The sequence below is a fragment of the Cololabis saira genome, unplaced genomic scaffold (assembly GCF_033807715.1).
Source record: "Cololabis saira isolate AMF1-May2022 unplaced genomic scaffold, fColSai1.1 scf032, whole genome shotgun sequence".
Lineage (NCBI taxonomy): Eukaryota > Metazoa > Chordata > Actinopteri > Beloniformes > Belonidae > Cololabis > Cololabis saira.
Genome location: NW_026906196.1, coordinates 502,501 through 517,500, shown reverse-complemented (window position 1 = coordinate 517,500; position 15,000 = coordinate 502,501). Strand labels below are relative to the sequence as shown.

The following is a 15,000-nucleotide window of genomic DNA, read 5'->3' as shown; positions in this document are numbered from 1 at the left end:
TCAACGTGGTAACAGCGACAGCTCACGTCCTAAAGTGTTTTGCACATGGTTAAGGCACTTTAACTCCAACAAATAAAACCGACAAATCAATGACTTATATTCTATGACTTATCTTCAACTCCATATCAGAGGTATTTCAAGCTGCAGCTTCTGCTTATGGCCATACCAGCCTGGATGCGCCCGATCTCGTCTGATCTCGGAAGCTAAGCAGGGTCGGGCCTGGTTAGTACTTGGATGGGAGACCGCCTGGGAATACCAGGTGCTGTAGGCTTTTTCAACCAGCAGAGAACGGTCTCGCTTAATCTACCCACACATATTTCAACGTGGTAAGAGCGACAGCTCACGTCCTAAAGTGTTTTGCACATGGTTAAGGCACGTTAACTCCAACAAATAAAACCAACAAATCAATGACTTATATTTTATGACTTATCTTCAACTCCATATCAGAGGTATTTCAAGCTGCAGCTTCTGCTTACGGCCATACCAGCCTGGATGCGCCCGATCTCGTCTGATCTCGGAAGCTAAGCAGGGTCGGGCCTGGTTAGTACTTGGATGGGAGACCGCCTGGGAATACCAGGTGCTGTAAGCTTTTTCAACCAGCAGAGAACGGTCTCGCTTAATCTAGCCACACATATTTCAACGTGGTAACAGCGACAGCTCACGTCCTAAAGTGTTTTGCACATGGTTAAGGCACTTTAACTCCAACAAATAAAACCAACAAATCAATGACTTATATTCTATGACTTATCTTCAACTCCATATAAGAAGTATTTCAAGCTGCAGCTTTTGCTTACGGCCATACCAGCCTGGATGCGCCCGATCTCGTCTGATCTCGGAAGCTAAGCAGGGTCGGGCCTTGTTAGTACTTGGATGGGAGACCGCCTGGGAATACCAGGTGCTGTAAGCTTTTTCAACCAGCAGAGAACGCTCTCGCTTAATCTACCCACACATATTTCAACGTGGTAACAGCGACAACTCACGTCCTAAAGTGTTTTGCACATGGTTAAGGCACTTTAACTCCAACAAATAAAACCAACAAATCAATGACTTATATTCTATGACTTATCTTCAACTCCATATAAGAAGTATTTCAAGCTGCAGCTTCAGCTTACCGCCATACCAGCCTGGATGCGCCCGATCTTGTCTGATCTCGGAAGCTAAGCAGGGTCGGGCCTGGTTAGTACTTGGATGGGAGACCGCCTGGGAATACCAGGTGCTGTAAGCTTTTTCAACCAGCAGAGAGCGCTCTCGCTTAATCTACCCACACATATTTCAACGTGGTAAGAGCGACAGCTCACGTCCTAAAGTGTTTTGCACATGGTTAAGGCACCTTAACTCCAACAAATAAAACCAACAAATCAATGACTTATATTCTATGACTTATCTTCAACTCCATATCAGAGGTATTTCAAGCTGCAGCTTCTGCTTAAGGCCATACCAGCCTGGATGTGTCCGATCTCGTCTGATCTCGGAAGCTAAGCAGGGTCGGGCCTGGTTAGTACTTGGATGGGAGACCGCCTGGGAATACCAGGTGCTGTAAGCTTTTTCAACCAGCAGAGAGCGCTCTCGCTTAATCTACCCACACATATTTCAACGTGGTAACAGCGACAGCTCACGTCCTAAAGTGTTTTGCACATGGTAAAGGCACTTTAACTCCAACAAATAAGTGCTTCTAAATTATTATCACCAACAAATCAATGACTTATATTATATGACTTATCTTCAACTCCATATAAGAGGTATTTCAAGCTGCAGCTTCAGCTTACGGCCATATCAGCCTGGATGCGCCCGATCTCGTCTGATCTCGGAAGCTAAGCGGGGTCGGGCCTGGTTAGTACTTGGATGGGAGACCGCCTGGGAATACCAGGTGCTGTAAGCTTTTTCAAACAGCAGAGAGCGCTCTCGCTTAATCTACCCACACATATTTCAACGTGGTAAGAGCGACAGCTCACGTCCTAAAGTGTTTTGCACATGGTTAAGGCACTTTAACTCCAACAAATAAAACCAACAAATCAATGACTTATATTCTATGACTTATCTTCAACTCCATATCAGAGGTATTTCAAGCTGCAGCTTCTGCTTACGGTCATACCAGCCTGGATGCGCCCGATCTCGTCTGATCTCTGAAGCTAAGCAGGGTCGGGCCTGGTTAGTACTTGGATGGTAGACCGCCTGGGAATACCAGGTGCTGTAAGCTTTTTCAACCAGCAGAGAGCGCTCTCGCTTAATCTGCCCACACATATTTCAATGTGGTAACAGCGACAGCTCACGTCCTAAAGTGTTTTGCACATGGTTAAGGCACTTTAACTCCAACAAATAAAACCAACAAATCAATGACTTATATTCTATGACTTATCTTCAACTCCATATAAGAGGTATTTCAAGCTGCAGCTTCTGCTTACGGCCATACCAGCCTGGATGCGCCCGATCTCGTCTGATCTCGGAAGCTAAGCAGGGTCGGGCCTTGTTAGTACTTGGATGGGAGACCGCCTGGGAATACCAGGTGCTGTAAGCTTTTTCAACCAGCAGAGAGCGCTCTCGCTTAATCTACCCACACATATTTCAACGTGGTAACAGCGACAGCTCACGTCCTAAAGTGTTTTGCACATGGTTAAGGCACTTTAACTCCAACAAATAAGTGCTTCTAAATTATTATCACCAACAAATCAATGACTTATATTATATGACTTATATTCAACTCCATATAAGAGGTATTTCAAGCTGCAGCTTCAGCTTCAGCTTACGGCCATACCAGCCTGGATGCGCCCGATCTCGTCTGATCTCGGAAGCTAAGCAGGGTCGGGCCTGGTTAGTACTTGGATGGGAGACCGCCTGGGAATACCAGGTGCTGTAGGCTTTTTCAACCAGCAGAGAACGGTCTCGCTTAATCTACCCACACATATTTCAACGTGGTAAGAGCGACAGCTCACGTCCTAAAGTGTTTTGCACATGGTTAAGGCACGTTAACTCCAACAAATAAAACCAACAAATCAATGACTTATATTTTATGACTTATCTTCAACTCCATATCAGAGGTATTTCAAGCTGCAGCTTCTGCTTACGGCCATACCAGCCTGGATGCGCCCGATCTCGTCTGATCTCGGAAGCTAAGCAGGGTCGGGCCTGGTTAGTACTTGGATGGGAGACCGCCTGGGAATACCAGGTGCTGTAAGCTTTTTCAAACAGCAGAGAGCGCTCTCGCTTAATCTACCCACACATATTTCAACGTGGTAACAGCGACAGCTCACGTCCTAAAGTGTTTTGCACATGGTTAAGGCACTTTAACTCCAACAAATAAGCGCTTCTAAATTATTATCACCAACAAATCAATGACTTGTATTATATACTTATCTTCAACTCCATATAAGAAGTATTTCAAGCTGCAGCTTCTGCTTACGGCCATACCAGCCTGGATGCGCCCGATCTCGTCTGATCTCGGAAGCTAAGCAGGGTCGGGCCTGGTTAGTACTTGGATGGGAGACCGCCTGGGAATACCAGGTGCTGTAGGCTTTTTCAACCAGCAGAGAACGGTCTCGCTTAATCTAGCCACACATATTTCAACGTGGTAACAGCGACAGCTCACGTCCTAAAGTGTTTTGCACATGGTTAAGGCACTTTAACTCCAACAAATAAAACCGACAAATCAATGACTTATATTCTATGACTTATCTTCAACTCCATATAAGAGGTATTTCAAGCTGCAGCTTCTGCTTACGGCCATACCAGCCTGGATGCGCCCGATCTCGTCTGATCTCGGAAGCTAAGCAGGGTCGGGCCTGGTTAGTACTTGGATGGGAGACCGCCTGGGAATACCAGGTGCTGTAAGCTTTTTCAACCAGCAGAGAGCGCTCTCGCTTAATCTACCCACACAAATTTCAACGTGGTAACAGCGACAGCTCATGTCCTAAAGTGTTTTGCACATGGTTAAGGCACTTTAACTCCAACAAATAAAACCAACAAATCAATGACTTATATTCTATGACTTATCTTCAACTCCATATAAGAGGTATTTCAAGCTGCAGCTTCTGCTTACGGCCATACCAGCCTGGATGCGCCCGATCTCGTCTGATCTCGGAAGCTAAGCAGGGTCGGGCCTGGTTAGTACTTGGATGGGAGACCGCCTGGGAATACCAGGTGCTGTAAGCTTTTTCAACCAGCAGAGAGCGCTCTCGCTTAATCTACCCACACAAATTTCAACGTGGTAACAGCGACAGCTCATGTCCTAAAGTGTTTTGCACATGGTTAAGGCACTTTAACTCCAACAAATAAAACCAACAAATCAATGACTTATATTCTATGACTTATCTTCAACTCCATATAAGAGGTATTTCAAGCTGCAGCTTCTGCTTACGGCCATACCAGCCTGGATGCGCCCGATCTCGTCTGATCTCGGAAGCTAAGCAGGGTCGGGCCTTGTTAGTACTTGGATGGGAGACCGCCTGGGAATACCAGGTGCTGTAAGCTTTTTCAACCAGCAGAGAGCGCTCTCGCTTAATCTACCCACACATATTTCAACGTGGTAACAGCGACAGCTCACGTCCTAAAGTGTTTTGCACATGGTTAAGGCACTTTAACTCCAACAAATAAGTGCTTCTAAATTATTATCACCAACAAATCAATGACTTATATTATATGACTTATCTTCAACTCCATATAAGAGGTATTTCAAGCTGCAGCTTCAGCTTCAGCTTACGGCCATACCAGCCTGGATGCGCCCGATCTCGTCTGATCTTGGAAGCTAAGCAGGGTCCGGCCTGGTTAGTACTTGGATGGGAGACCGCCTGGGAATACCAGGTGCTGTAAGCTTTTTCAACCAGCAGAGAGCGCTCTCGCTTAATCTACCCACACATATTTCAACGTGGTAACAGCGACAGCTCACGTCCTAAAGTGTTTTGCACATGGTTAAGGCACTTTAACTCCAACAAATAAGCGCTTCTAAATTATTATCACCAACAAATCAATGACTTGTATTATATACTTATCTTCAACTCCATATAAGAAGTATTTCAAGCTGCAGCTTCAGTTTACGGCCATACCAGCCTGGATGTCCCCGATCTCGTCTGATCTCGGAAGCTAAGCAGGGTCGGGCCTGGTTAGTACTTGGATGGGAGACCGCCTGGGAATACCAGGTGCTGTAAGCTTTTTCAACCAGCAGAGAGCGCTCTCGCTTAATCTACCCACACATATTTCAACGTGGTAACAGCGACAGCTCACGTCCTAAAGTTTTTTGCACATGGTTAAGGCACTTTAACTCCAACAAATAAAACCAACAAATCAATGACTTATATTCTATGACTTATCTTCAACTCCATATCAGAGGTATTTCAAGCTGCAGCTTCTGCTTACGGCCATACCAGCCTGGATGCGCCCGATCTCGTCTGATCTCGGAAGCTAAGCAGGGTCAGGCCTGGTTAGTACTTGGATGGGAGACCGCCTGGGAATACCAGGTGCTGTAAGCTTTTTCAACCAGCAGAGAACGGTCTCGCTTAATCTAGCCACACATATTTCAACGTGGTAACAGCGACAGCTCACGTCCTAAAGTGTTTTGCACATGGTTAAGGCACTTTAACTCCAACAAATAAAACCAACAAATCAATGACTTATATTCTATGACTTATCTTCAACTCCATATAAGAGGTATTTCAAGCTGCAGCTTCTGCTTACGGCCATACCAGCCTGGATGCGCCCGATCTCGTCTGATCTCGGAAGCTAAGCAGGGTCGGGCCTTGTTAGTACTTGGATGGGAGACCGCCTGGGAATACCAGGTGCTGTAAGCTTTTTCAACCAGCAGAGAGCGCTCACGCTTAATCTACCCACACATATTTCAACGTGGTAACAGCGACAGCTCACGTCCTAAAGTGTTTTGCACATGGTTAAGGCACTTTAACTCCAACAAATAAAACCAACAAATCAATGACTTATATTCTATGACTTATCTTCAACTCCATATAAGAGGTATTTCAAGCTGCAGCTTCTGCTTACGGCCATACCAGCCTGGATGCGCCCGATCTCATCTGATCTCGGAAGCTAAGCAGGGTCGGGCCTGGTTAGTACTTGGATGGGAGACCGCCTGGGAATACCAGGTGCTGTAAGCTTTTTCAACCAGCAGAGAGCGCTCTCATCTACCCACACATATTTCAACGTGGTAAGAGCGACAGCTCACGTCCTAAAGTGTTTTGCACATGGTTAAGGCACTTTAACTCCAACAAATAAAACCAACAAATCAATGACTTATATTCTATGACTTATCTTCAACTCCATATCAGAGGTATTTCAAGCTGCAACTTCTGCTTACGGCCATACCAGACTGGATGCGCCCGATCTCGTCTGATCTCGGAAGCTAAGCAGGGTCGGGCCTGGTTAGTACTTGGATGGGAGACCGCCTGGGAATACCAGGTGCTGTAAGCTTTTTCAAACAGCAGAGAGCGCTCTCGCTTAATCTACCCACACATATTTCAACGTGGTAACAGCGACAGCTCACGTCCTAAAGTGTTTTGCACATGGTTAAGGCACTTTAACTGCAACAAATAAGCGCTTCTAAATTATTATCACCAACAAATCAATGACTTGTATTATATACTTATCTTCAACTCCATATAAGAAGTATTTCAAGCTGCAGCTTCAGCTTACGGCCATACCAGCCTGGATGTGCCCGATCTCGTCTGATCTCGGAAGCTAAGCAGGGTCGGGCCTGGTTAGTACTTGGATGGGAGACCGCCTGGGAATACCAGGTGCTGTAAGCTTTTTCAACCAGCAGAGAACGGTCTCGCTTAATCTACCCACACATATTTCAACGTGGTAAGAGCGACAGCTCACGTCCTAAAGTGTTTTGCACATGGTTAAGGCACTTTAACTCCAACAAATAAAACCAACAAATCAATGACTTATATTCTATGACTTATCTTCAACTCCATATCAGAGGTATTTCAAGCTGCAGCATCTGCTTACGGCCATACCAGCCTGGATGCGCCCGATCTCGTCTGATCTCGGAAGCTAAGCAGGGTCGGGCCTGGTTAGTACTTGGATGGGAGACCGCCTGGGAATACCAGGTGCTGTAGGCTTTTTCAACCAGCAGAGAACGGTCTCGCTTAATCTAGCCACACATATTTCAACGTGGTAACAGCAACAGCTCACGTCCTAAAGTGTTTTGCACATGGTTAAGGCACTTTAACTCCAACAAATAAAACCGACAAATCAATGACTTATATTCTATGACTTATCTTCAACTCCATATAAGAGGTATTTCAAGCTGCAGCTTCTGCTTACGGCCATACCAGCCTGGATGCGCCCGATCTCGTCTGATCTCGGAAGCTAAGCAGGGTCGGGCCTGGTTAGTACTTGGATGGGAGACCGCCTGGGAATACCAGGTGCTGTAAGCTTTTTCAACCAGCAGAGAGCGCTCTCGCTTAATCTACCCACACAAATTTCAACGTGGTAACAGCGACAGCTCATGTCCTAAAGTGTTTTGCACATGGTTAAGGCACTTTAACTCCAACAAATAAAACCAACAAATCAATGACTTATATTCTATGACTTATCTTCAACTCCATATAAGAGGTATTTCAAGCTGCAGCTTCTGCTTACGGCCATACCAGCCTGGATGCGCCCGATCTCGTCTGATCTCGGAAGCTAAGCAGGGTCGGGCCTGGTTAGTACTTGGATGGGAGACCGCCTGGGAATACCAGGTGCTGTAAGCTTTTTCAACCAGCAGAGAGCGCTCTCGCTTAATCTACCCACACAAATTTCAACGTGGTAACAGCGACAGCTCATGTCCTAAAGTGTTTTGCACATGGTTAAGGCACTTTAACTCCAACAAATAAAACCAACAAATCAATGACTTATATTCTATGACTTATCTTCAACTCCATATAAGAGGTATTTCAAGCTGCAGCTTCTGCTTACGGCCATACCAGCCTGGATGCGCCCGATCTCGTCTGATCTCGGAAGCTAAGCAGGGTCGGGCCTTGTTAGTACTTGGATGGGAGACCGCCTGGGAATACCAGGTGCTGTAAGCTTTTTCAACCAGCAGAGAGCGCTCTCGCTTAATCTACCCACACATATTTCAACGTGGTAAGAGCGACAGCTCACGTCCTAAAGTGTTTTGCACATGGTTAAGGCACTTTAACTCCAACAAATAAAACCAACAAATCAATGACTTATATTCTATGACTTATCTTCAACTCCATATCAGAGGTATTTCAAGCTGCAGCTTCTGCTTACGGTCATACCAGCCTGGATGCGCCCGATCTCGTCTGATCTCTGAAGCTAAGCAGGGTCGGGCCTGGTTAGTACTTGGATGGTAGACCGCCTGGGAATACCAGGTGCTGTAAGCTTTTTCAACCAGCAGAGAGCGCTCTCGCTTAATCTGCCCACACATATTTCAATGTGGTAACAGCGACAGCTCACGTCCTAAAGTGTTTTGCACATGGTTAAGGCACTTTAACTCCAACAAATAAAACCAACAAATCAATGACTTATATTCTATGACTTATCTTCAACTCCATATAAGAGGTATTTCAAGCTGCAGCTTCTGCTTACGGCCATACCAGCCTGGATGCGCCCAATCTCGTCTGATCTCGGAAGCTAAGCAGGGTCGGGCCTTGTTAGTACTTGGATGGGAGACCGCCTGGGAATACCAGGTGCTGTAAGCTTTTTCAACCAGCAGAGAGCGCTCTCGCTTAATCTACCCACACATATTTCAACGTGGTAACAGCGACAGCTCACGTCCTAAAGTGTTTTGCACATGGTTAAGGCACTTTAACTCCAACAAATAAGTGCTTCTAAATTATTATCACCAACAAATCAATGACTTATATTATATGACTTATATTCAACTCCATATAAGAGGTATTTCAAGCTGCAGCTTCAGCTTCAGCTTACGGCCATACCAGCCTGGATGCGCCCGATCTCGTCTGATCTCGGAAGCTAAGCAGGGTCGGGCCTGGTTAGTACTTGGATGGGAGACCGCCTGGGAATACCAGGTGCTGTAAGCTTTTTCAAACAGCAGAGAGCGCTCTCGCTTAATCTACCCACACATATTTCAACGTGGTAACAGCGACAGCTCACGTCCTAAAGTGTTTTGCACATGGTTAAGGCACTTTAACTCCAACAAATAAGCGCTTCTAAATTATTATCACCAACAAATCAATGACTTGTATTATATACTTATCTTCAACTCCATATAAGAAGTATTTCAAGCTGCAGCTTCAGCTTACGGCCATACCAGCCTGGATGTGCCCGATCTCGTCTGATCTCGGAAGCTAAGCAGGGTCGGGCCTGGTTAGTACTTGGATGGGAGACCGCCTGGGAATACCAGGTGCTGTAAGCTTTTTCAACCAGCAGAGAACGGTCTCGCTTAATCTACCCACACATATTTCAACGTGGTAAGAGCGACAGCTCACGTCCTAAAGTGTTTTGCACATGGTTAAGGCACTTTAACTCCAACAAATAAAACCAACAAATCAATGACTTATATTCTATGACTTATCTTCAACTCCATATCAGAGGTATTTCAAGCTGCAGCTTCTGCTTACGGCCATACCAGCCTGGATGCGCCCGATCTCGTCTGATCTCGGAAGCTAAGCAGGGTCGGGCCTGGTTAGTACTTGGATGGGAGACCGCCTGGGAATACCAGGTGCTGTAAGCTTTTTCAACCAGCAGAGAACGGTCTCGCTTAATCTACCCACACATATTTCAACGTGGTAAGAGCGACAGCTCACGTCCTAAAGTGTTTTGCACATGGTTAAGGCACTTTAACTCCAACAAATAAAACCAACAAATCAATGACTTATATTCTATGACTTATCTTCAACTCCATATCAGAGGTATTTCAAGCTGCAGCATCTGCTTACGGCCATACCAGCCTGGATGCGCCCGATCTCGTCTGATCTCGGAAGCTAAGCAGGGTCGGGCCTGGTTAGTACTTGGATGGGAGACCGCCTGGGAATACCAGGTGCTGTAGGCTTTTTCAACCAGCAGAGAACGGTCTCGCTTAATCTAGCCACACATATTTCAACGTGGTAACAGCAACAGCTCACGTCCTAAAGTGTTTTGCACATGGTTAAGGCACTTTAACTCCAACAAATAAAACCGACAAATCAATGACTTATATTCTATGACTTATCTTCAACTCCATATAAGAGGTATTTCAAGCTGCAGCTTCTGCTTACGGCCATACCAGCCTGGATGCGCCCGATCTCGTCTGATCTCGGAAGCTAAGCAGGGTCGGGCCTGGTTAGTACTTGGATGGGAGACCGCCTGGGAATACCAGGTGCTGTAAGCTTTTTCAACCAGCAGAGAGCGCTCTCGCTTAATCTACCCACACAAATTTCAACGTGGTAACAGCGACAGCTCATGTCCTAAAGTGTTTTGCACATGGTTAAGGCACTTTAACTCCAACAAATAAAACCAACAAATCAATGACTTATATTCTATGACTTATCTTCAACTCCATATAAGAGGTATTTCAAGCTGCAGCTTCTGCTTACGGCCATACCAGCCTGGATGCGCCCGATCTCGTCTGATCTCGGAAGCTAAGCAGGGTCGGGCCTGGTTAGTACTTGGATGGGAGACCGCCTGGGAATACCAGGTGCTGTAAGCTTTTTCAACCAGCAGAGAGCGCTCTCGCTTAATCTACCCACACAAATTTCAACGTGGTAACAGCGACAGCTCATGTCCTAAAGTGTTTTGCACATGGTTAAGGCACTTTAACTCCAACAAATAAAACCAACAAATCAATGACTTATATTCTATGACTTATCTTCAACTCCATATAAGAGGTATTTCAAGCTGCAGCTTCTGCTTACGGCCATACCAGCCTGGATGCGCCCGATCTCGTCTGATCTCGGAAGCTAAGCAGGGTCGGGCCTTGTTAGTACTTGGATGGGAGACCGCCTGGGAATACCAGGTGCTGTAAGCTTTTTCAACCAGCAGAGAGCGCTCTCGCTTAATCTACCCACACATATTTCAACGTGGTAAGAGCGACAGCTCACGTCCTAAAGTGTTTTGCACATGGTTAAGGCACTTTAACTCCAACAAATAAAACCAACAAATCAATGACTTATATTCTATGACTTATCTTCAACTCCATATCAGAGGTATTTCAAGCTGCAGCTTCTGCTTACGGTCATACCAGCCTGGATGCGCCCGATCTCGTCTGATCTCTGAAGCTAAGCAGGGTCGGGCCTGGTTAGTACTTGGATGGTAGACCGCCTGGGAATACCAGGTGCTGTAAGCTTTTTCAACCAGCAGAGAGCGCTCTCGCTTAATCTGCCCACACATATTTCAATGTGGTAACAGCGACAGCTCACGTCCTAAAGTGTTTTGCACATGGTTAAGGCACTTTAACTCCAACAAATAAAACCAACAAATCAATGACTTATATTCTATGATGTATCTTCAACTCCATATAAGAGGTATTTCAAGCTGCAGCTTCTGCTTACGGCCATACCAGCCTGGATGCGCCCGATCTCGTCTGATCTCGGAAGCTAAGCAGGGTCGGGCCTTGTTAGTACTTGGATGGGAGACCGCCTGGGAATACCAGGTGCTGTAAGCTTTTTCAACCAGCAGAGAGCGCTCTCGCTTAATCTACCCACACATATTTCAACGTGGTAACAGCGACAGCTCACGTCCTAAAGTGTTTTGCACATGGTTAAGGCACTTTAACTCCAACAAATAAGTGCTTCTAAATTATTATCACCAACAAATCAATGACTTATATTATATGACTTATATTCAACTCCATATAAGAGGTATTTCAAGCTGCAGCTTCAGCTTCAGCTTACGGCCATACCAGCCTGGATGCGCCCGATCTCGTCTGATCTCGGAAGCTAAGCAGGGTCGGGCCTGGTTAGTACTTGGATGGGAGACCGCCTGGGAATACCAGGTGCTGTAAGCTTTTTCAAACAGCAGAGAGCGCTCTCGCTTAATCTACCCACACATATTTCAACGTGGTAACAGCGACAGCTCACGTCCTAAAGTGTTTTGCACATGGTTAAGGCACTTTAACTCCAACAAATAAGCGCTTCTAAATTATTATCACCAACAAATCAATGACTTGTATTATATACTTATCTTCAACTCCATATAAGAAGTATTTCAAGCTGCAGCTTCAGCTTACGGCCATACCAGCCTGGATGTGCCCGATCTCGTCTGATCTCGGAAGCTAAGCAGGGTCGGGCCTGGTTAGTACTTGGATGGGAGACCGCCTGGGAATACCAGGTGCTGTAAGCTTTTTCAACCAGCAGAGAACGGTCTCGCTTAATCTACCCACACATATTTCAACGTGGTAAGAGCGACAGCTCACGTCCTAAAGTGTTTTGCACATGGTTAAGGCACTTTAACTCCAACAAATAAAACCAACAAATCAATGACTTATATTCTATGACTTATCTTCAACTCCATATCAGAGGTATTTCAAGCTGCAGCTTCTGCTTACGGCCATACCAGCCTGGATGCGCCCGATCTCGTCTGATCTCGGAAGCTAAGCAGGGTCGGGCCTGGTTAGTACTTGGATGGGAGACCGCCTGGGAATACCAGGTGCTGTAGGCTTTTTCAACCAGCAGAGAACGGTCTCGCTTAATCTAGCCACACATATTTCAACGTGGTAACAGCGACAGCTCACGTCCTAAAGTGTTTTGCACATGGTTAAGGCACTTTAACTCCAACAAATAAAACCGACAAATCAATGACTTATATTCTATGACTTATCTTCAACTCCATATAAGAGGTATTTCAAGCTGCAGCTTCTGCTTACGGCCATACCAGCCTGGATGCGCCCGATCTCGTCTGATCTCGGAAGCTAAGCAGGGTCGGGCCTGGTTAGTACTTGGATGGGAGACCGCCTGGGAATACCAGGTGCTGTAAGCTTTTTCAACCAGCAGAGAGCGCTCTCGCTTAATCTACCCACACAAATTTCAACGTGGTAACAGCGACAGCTCATGTCCTAAAGTGTTTTGCACATGGTTAAGGCACTTTAACTCCAACAAATAAAACCAACAAATCAATGACTTATATTCTATGACTTATCTTCAACTCCATATAAGAGGTATTTCAAGCTGCAGCTTCTGCTTACGGCCATACCAGCCTGGATGCGCCCGATCTCGTCTGATCTCGGAAGCTAAGCAGGGTCGGGCCTGGTTAGTACTTGGATGGGAGACCGCCTGGGAATACCAGGTGCTGTAAGCTTTTTCAACCAGCAGAGAGCGCTCTCGCTTAATCTACCCACACAAATTTCAACGTGGTAACAGCGACAGCTCATGTCCTAAAGTGTTTTGCACATGGTTAAGGCACTTTAACTCCAACAAATAAAACCAACAAATCAATGACTTATATTCTATGACTTATCTTCAACTCCATATAAGAGGTATTTCAAGCTGCAGCTTCTGCTTACGGCCATACCAGCCTGGATGCGCCCGATCTCGTCTGATCTCGGAAGCTAAGCAGGGTCGGGCCTTGTTAGTACTTGGATGGGAGACCGCCTGGGAATACCAGGTGCTGTAAGCTTTTTCAACCAGCAGAGAGCGCTCTCGCTTAATCTACCCACACATATTTCAACGTGGTAACAGCGACAGCTCACGTCTTAAAGTGTTTTGCACATGGTTAAGGCACTTTAACTCCAACAAATAAGTGCTTCTAAATTATTATCACCAACAAATCAATGACTTATATTATATGACTTATCTTCAACTCCATATAAGAGGTATTTCAAGCTGCAGCTTCAGCTTCAGCTTACGGCCATACCAGCCTGGATGCGCCCGATCTCGTCTGATCTCGGAAGCTAAGCAGGGTTCCGGCCTGGTTAGTACTTGGATGGGAGACCGCCTGGGAATACCAGGTGCTGTAAGCTTTTTCAACCAGCAGAGAGCGCTCTCGCTTAATCTACCCACACATATTTCAACGTGGTAACAGCGACAGCTCACGTCCTAAAGTGTTTTGCACATGGTTAAGGCACTTTAACTCCAACAAATAGGCGCTTCTAAATTATTATCACCAACAAATCAATGACTTGTATTATATACTTATCTTCAACTCCATATAAGAAGTATTTCAAGCTGCAGCTTCAGTTTACGGCCATACCAGCCTGGATGTCCCCGATCTCGTCTGATCTCGGAAGCTAAGCAGGGTCGGGCCTGGTTAGTACTTGGATGGGAGACCGCCTGGGAATACCAGGTGCTGTAAGCTTTTTCAACCAGCAGAGAGCGCTCTCGCTTAATCTACCCACACATATTTCAACGTGGTAACAGCGACAGCTCACGTCCTAAAGTTTTTTGCACATGGTTAAGGCACTTTAACTCCAACAAATAAAACCAACAAATCAATGACTTATATTCTATGACTTATCTTCAACTCCATATCAGAGGTATTTCAAGCTGCAGCTTCTGCTTACGGCCATACCAGCCTGGATGCGCCCGATCTCGTCTGATCTCGGAAGCTAAGCAGGGTCGGGCCTGGTTAGTACATGGATGGGAGACCGCCTGGGAATACCAGGTGCTGTAAGCTTTTTCAACCAGCAGAGAGCGCTCACGCTTAATCTACCCACACATATTTCAACGTGGTAACAGCGACAGCTCACGTCCTAAAGTGTTTTGCACATGGTTAAGGCACTTTAACTCCAACAAATAAAACCAACAAATCAATGACTTATATTCTATGACTTATCTTCAACTCCATATAAGAGGTATTTCAAGCTGCAGCTTCTGCTTACGGCCATACCAGCCTGGATGCGCCCGATCTCATCTGATCTCGGAAGCTAAGCAGGGTCGGGCCTTGTTAGTACTTGGATGGGAGACCGCCTGGGAATACCAGGTGCTGTAAGCTTTTTCAACCAGCAGAGAGCGCTCACGCTTAATCTACCCACACATATTTCAACGTGGTAACAGCGACAGCTCACGTCCTAAAGTGTTTTGCACATGGTTAAGGCACTTTAACTCCAACAAATAAAACCAACAAATCAATGACTTATATTCTATGACTTATCTTCAACTCCATATAAGAGGTATT

General features: G+C 45.8%; 46 non-coding genes across 46 annotated transcripts; all 46 read left to right on the top strand.

Moving 5' to 3' along the window:
• Positions 1-152: 152 nt before the first annotated feature.
• Positions 153-271, top strand: LOC133429573 (5S ribosomal RNA). The gene has a single exon (XR_009774494.1). It is a non-coding gene; the product is annotated as a 5S ribosomal RNA (ribosomal RNA).
• Positions 272-470: 199 nt separating this feature from the next.
• On the top strand, positions 471-589 carry LOC133429339 (5S ribosomal RNA). The gene has a single exon (XR_009774268.1). It is a non-coding gene; the product is annotated as a 5S ribosomal RNA (ribosomal RNA).
• A 199-nt stretch (positions 590-788) lies between these two features.
• Positions 789-907, top strand: LOC133428933 (5S ribosomal RNA). Its single transcript, XR_009773908.1, has one exon. It is a non-coding gene; the product is annotated as a 5S ribosomal RNA (ribosomal RNA).
• A 199-nt stretch (positions 908-1,106) lies between these two features.
• On the top strand, positions 1,107-1,225 carry LOC133429113 (5S ribosomal RNA). The gene has a single exon (XR_009774078.1). It is a non-coding gene; the product is annotated as a 5S ribosomal RNA (ribosomal RNA).
• A 199-nt stretch (positions 1,226-1,424) lies between these two features.
• LOC133429189 (5S ribosomal RNA) lies at positions 1,425-1,543 on the top strand. The gene has a single exon (XR_009774151.1). It is a non-coding gene; the product is annotated as a 5S ribosomal RNA (ribosomal RNA).
• A 217-nt stretch (positions 1,544-1,760) lies between these two features.
• LOC133429655 (5S ribosomal RNA) lies at positions 1,761-1,879 on the top strand. The gene has a single exon (XR_009774572.1). It is a non-coding gene; the product is annotated as a 5S ribosomal RNA (ribosomal RNA).
• Positions 1,880-2,078: 199 nt separating this feature from the next.
• Positions 2,079-2,197, top strand: LOC133429100 (5S ribosomal RNA). Its single transcript, XR_009774065.1, has one exon. It is a non-coding gene; the product is annotated as a 5S ribosomal RNA (ribosomal RNA).
• A 199-nt stretch (positions 2,198-2,396) lies between these two features.
• On the top strand, positions 2,397-2,515 carry LOC133428932 (5S ribosomal RNA). The gene has a single exon (XR_009773907.1). It is a non-coding gene; the product is annotated as a 5S ribosomal RNA (ribosomal RNA).
• A 223-nt stretch (positions 2,516-2,738) lies between these two features.
• Positions 2,739-2,857, top strand: LOC133429469 (5S ribosomal RNA). Its single transcript, XR_009774394.1, has one exon. It is a non-coding gene; the product is annotated as a 5S ribosomal RNA (ribosomal RNA).
• Positions 2,858-3,056: 199 nt separating this feature from the next.
• Positions 3,057-3,175, top strand: LOC133429338 (5S ribosomal RNA). Its single transcript, XR_009774267.1, has one exon. It is a non-coding gene; the product is annotated as a 5S ribosomal RNA (ribosomal RNA).
• A 216-nt stretch (positions 3,176-3,391) lies between these two features.
• Positions 3,392-3,510, top strand: LOC133429468 (5S ribosomal RNA). The gene has a single exon (XR_009774393.1). It is a non-coding gene; the product is annotated as a 5S ribosomal RNA (ribosomal RNA).
• Positions 3,511-3,709: 199 nt separating this feature from the next.
• Positions 3,710-3,828, top strand: LOC133429336 (5S ribosomal RNA). The gene has a single exon (XR_009774265.1). It is a non-coding gene; the product is annotated as a 5S ribosomal RNA (ribosomal RNA).
• Positions 3,829-4,027: 199 nt separating this feature from the next.
• Positions 4,028-4,146, top strand: LOC133429335 (5S ribosomal RNA). The gene has a single exon (XR_009774264.1). It is a non-coding gene; the product is annotated as a 5S ribosomal RNA (ribosomal RNA).
• A 199-nt stretch (positions 4,147-4,345) lies between these two features.
• On the top strand, positions 4,346-4,464 carry LOC133428930 (5S ribosomal RNA). Its single transcript, XR_009773905.1, has one exon. It is a non-coding gene; the product is annotated as a 5S ribosomal RNA (ribosomal RNA).
• Positions 4,465-4,687: 223 nt separating this feature from the next.
• On the top strand, positions 4,688-4,806 carry LOC133429145 (5S ribosomal RNA). The gene has a single exon (XR_009774109.1). It is a non-coding gene; the product is annotated as a 5S ribosomal RNA (ribosomal RNA).
• A 216-nt stretch (positions 4,807-5,022) lies between these two features.
• LOC133429712 (5S ribosomal RNA) lies at positions 5,023-5,141 on the top strand. The gene has a single exon (XR_009774627.1). It is a non-coding gene; the product is annotated as a 5S ribosomal RNA (ribosomal RNA).
• A 199-nt stretch (positions 5,142-5,340) lies between these two features.
• On the top strand, positions 5,341-5,459 carry LOC133429670 (5S ribosomal RNA). Its single transcript, XR_009774587.1, has one exon. It is a non-coding gene; the product is annotated as a 5S ribosomal RNA (ribosomal RNA).
• A 199-nt stretch (positions 5,460-5,658) lies between these two features.
• Positions 5,659-5,777, top strand: LOC133428929 (5S ribosomal RNA). Its single transcript, XR_009773904.1, has one exon. It is a non-coding gene; the product is annotated as a 5S ribosomal RNA (ribosomal RNA).
• Positions 5,778-5,976: 199 nt separating this feature from the next.
• On the top strand, positions 5,977-6,095 carry LOC133429371 (5S ribosomal RNA). Its single transcript, XR_009774300.1, has one exon. It is a non-coding gene; the product is annotated as a 5S ribosomal RNA (ribosomal RNA).
• Positions 6,096-6,289: 194 nt separating this feature from the next.
• Positions 6,290-6,408, top strand: LOC133429629 (5S ribosomal RNA). The gene has a single exon (XR_009774548.1). It is a non-coding gene; the product is annotated as a 5S ribosomal RNA (ribosomal RNA).
• Positions 6,409-6,624: 216 nt separating this feature from the next.
• On the top strand, positions 6,625-6,743 carry LOC133429506 (5S ribosomal RNA). Its single transcript, XR_009774429.1, has one exon. It is a non-coding gene; the product is annotated as a 5S ribosomal RNA (ribosomal RNA).
• Positions 6,744-6,942: 199 nt separating this feature from the next.
• LOC133429467 (5S ribosomal RNA) lies at positions 6,943-7,061 on the top strand. Its single transcript, XR_009774392.1, has one exon. It is a non-coding gene; the product is annotated as a 5S ribosomal RNA (ribosomal RNA).
• Positions 7,062-7,260: 199 nt separating this feature from the next.
• LOC133429334 (5S ribosomal RNA) lies at positions 7,261-7,379 on the top strand. The gene has a single exon (XR_009774263.1). It is a non-coding gene; the product is annotated as a 5S ribosomal RNA (ribosomal RNA).
• A 199-nt stretch (positions 7,380-7,578) lies between these two features.
• Positions 7,579-7,697, top strand: LOC133429333 (5S ribosomal RNA). Its single transcript, XR_009774262.1, has one exon. It is a non-coding gene; the product is annotated as a 5S ribosomal RNA (ribosomal RNA).
• A 199-nt stretch (positions 7,698-7,896) lies between these two features.
• On the top strand, positions 7,897-8,015 carry LOC133428928 (5S ribosomal RNA). Its single transcript, XR_009773903.1, has one exon. It is a non-coding gene; the product is annotated as a 5S ribosomal RNA (ribosomal RNA).
• A 199-nt stretch (positions 8,016-8,214) lies between these two features.
• Positions 8,215-8,333, top strand: LOC133429099 (5S ribosomal RNA). The gene has a single exon (XR_009774064.1). It is a non-coding gene; the product is annotated as a 5S ribosomal RNA (ribosomal RNA).
• A 199-nt stretch (positions 8,334-8,532) lies between these two features.
• LOC133429181 (5S ribosomal RNA) lies at positions 8,533-8,651 on the top strand. The gene has a single exon (XR_009774143.1). It is a non-coding gene; the product is annotated as a 5S ribosomal RNA (ribosomal RNA).
• A 223-nt stretch (positions 8,652-8,874) lies between these two features.
• On the top strand, positions 8,875-8,993 carry LOC133429332 (5S ribosomal RNA). Its single transcript, XR_009774261.1, has one exon. It is a non-coding gene; the product is annotated as a 5S ribosomal RNA (ribosomal RNA).
• Positions 8,994-9,209: 216 nt separating this feature from the next.
• On the top strand, positions 9,210-9,328 carry LOC133429505 (5S ribosomal RNA). The gene has a single exon (XR_009774428.1). It is a non-coding gene; the product is annotated as a 5S ribosomal RNA (ribosomal RNA).
• A 199-nt stretch (positions 9,329-9,527) lies between these two features.
• LOC133429331 (5S ribosomal RNA) lies at positions 9,528-9,646 on the top strand. The gene has a single exon (XR_009774260.1). It is a non-coding gene; the product is annotated as a 5S ribosomal RNA (ribosomal RNA).
• A 199-nt stretch (positions 9,647-9,845) lies between these two features.
• On the top strand, positions 9,846-9,964 carry LOC133429466 (5S ribosomal RNA). The gene has a single exon (XR_009774391.1). It is a non-coding gene; the product is annotated as a 5S ribosomal RNA (ribosomal RNA).
• A 199-nt stretch (positions 9,965-10,163) lies between these two features.
• On the top strand, positions 10,164-10,282 carry LOC133429330 (5S ribosomal RNA). Its single transcript, XR_009774259.1, has one exon. It is a non-coding gene; the product is annotated as a 5S ribosomal RNA (ribosomal RNA).
• A 199-nt stretch (positions 10,283-10,481) lies between these two features.
• LOC133429329 (5S ribosomal RNA) lies at positions 10,482-10,600 on the top strand. Its single transcript, XR_009774258.1, has one exon. It is a non-coding gene; the product is annotated as a 5S ribosomal RNA (ribosomal RNA).
• A 199-nt stretch (positions 10,601-10,799) lies between these two features.
• On the top strand, positions 10,800-10,918 carry LOC133428927 (5S ribosomal RNA). The gene has a single exon (XR_009773902.1). It is a non-coding gene; the product is annotated as a 5S ribosomal RNA (ribosomal RNA).
• A 199-nt stretch (positions 10,919-11,117) lies between these two features.
• On the top strand, positions 11,118-11,236 carry LOC133429098 (5S ribosomal RNA). The gene has a single exon (XR_009774063.1). It is a non-coding gene; the product is annotated as a 5S ribosomal RNA (ribosomal RNA).
• Positions 11,237-11,435: 199 nt separating this feature from the next.
• On the top strand, positions 11,436-11,554 carry LOC133428926 (5S ribosomal RNA). The gene has a single exon (XR_009773901.1). It is a non-coding gene; the product is annotated as a 5S ribosomal RNA (ribosomal RNA).
• Positions 11,555-11,777: 223 nt separating this feature from the next.
• Positions 11,778-11,896, top strand: LOC133429328 (5S ribosomal RNA). The gene has a single exon (XR_009774257.1). It is a non-coding gene; the product is annotated as a 5S ribosomal RNA (ribosomal RNA).
• A 216-nt stretch (positions 11,897-12,112) lies between these two features.
• Positions 12,113-12,231, top strand: LOC133429504 (5S ribosomal RNA). Its single transcript, XR_009774427.1, has one exon. It is a non-coding gene; the product is annotated as a 5S ribosomal RNA (ribosomal RNA).
• Positions 12,232-12,430: 199 nt separating this feature from the next.
• LOC133429465 (5S ribosomal RNA) lies at positions 12,431-12,549 on the top strand. The gene has a single exon (XR_009774390.1). It is a non-coding gene; the product is annotated as a 5S ribosomal RNA (ribosomal RNA).
• Positions 12,550-12,748: 199 nt separating this feature from the next.
• LOC133429327 (5S ribosomal RNA) lies at positions 12,749-12,867 on the top strand. The gene has a single exon (XR_009774256.1). It is a non-coding gene; the product is annotated as a 5S ribosomal RNA (ribosomal RNA).
• A 199-nt stretch (positions 12,868-13,066) lies between these two features.
• Positions 13,067-13,185, top strand: LOC133429325 (5S ribosomal RNA). The gene has a single exon (XR_009774254.1). It is a non-coding gene; the product is annotated as a 5S ribosomal RNA (ribosomal RNA).
• Positions 13,186-13,384: 199 nt separating this feature from the next.
• Positions 13,385-13,503, top strand: LOC133429771 (5S ribosomal RNA). The gene has a single exon (XR_009774684.1). It is a non-coding gene; the product is annotated as a 5S ribosomal RNA (ribosomal RNA).
• A 223-nt stretch (positions 13,504-13,726) lies between these two features.
• LOC133429158 (5S ribosomal RNA) lies at positions 13,727-13,846 on the top strand. Its single transcript, XR_009774122.1, has one exon. It is a non-coding gene; the product is annotated as a 5S ribosomal RNA (ribosomal RNA).
• A 216-nt stretch (positions 13,847-14,062) lies between these two features.
• On the top strand, positions 14,063-14,181 carry LOC133429711 (5S ribosomal RNA). Its single transcript, XR_009774626.1, has one exon. It is a non-coding gene; the product is annotated as a 5S ribosomal RNA (ribosomal RNA).
• Positions 14,182-14,380: 199 nt separating this feature from the next.
• On the top strand, positions 14,381-14,499 carry LOC133429626 (5S ribosomal RNA). Its single transcript, XR_009774545.1, has one exon. It is a non-coding gene; the product is annotated as a 5S ribosomal RNA (ribosomal RNA).
• A 199-nt stretch (positions 14,500-14,698) lies between these two features.
• On the top strand, positions 14,699-14,817 carry LOC133429664 (5S ribosomal RNA). Its single transcript, XR_009774581.1, has one exon. It is a non-coding gene; the product is annotated as a 5S ribosomal RNA (ribosomal RNA).
• Positions 14,818-15,000: the final 183 nt, after the last annotated feature.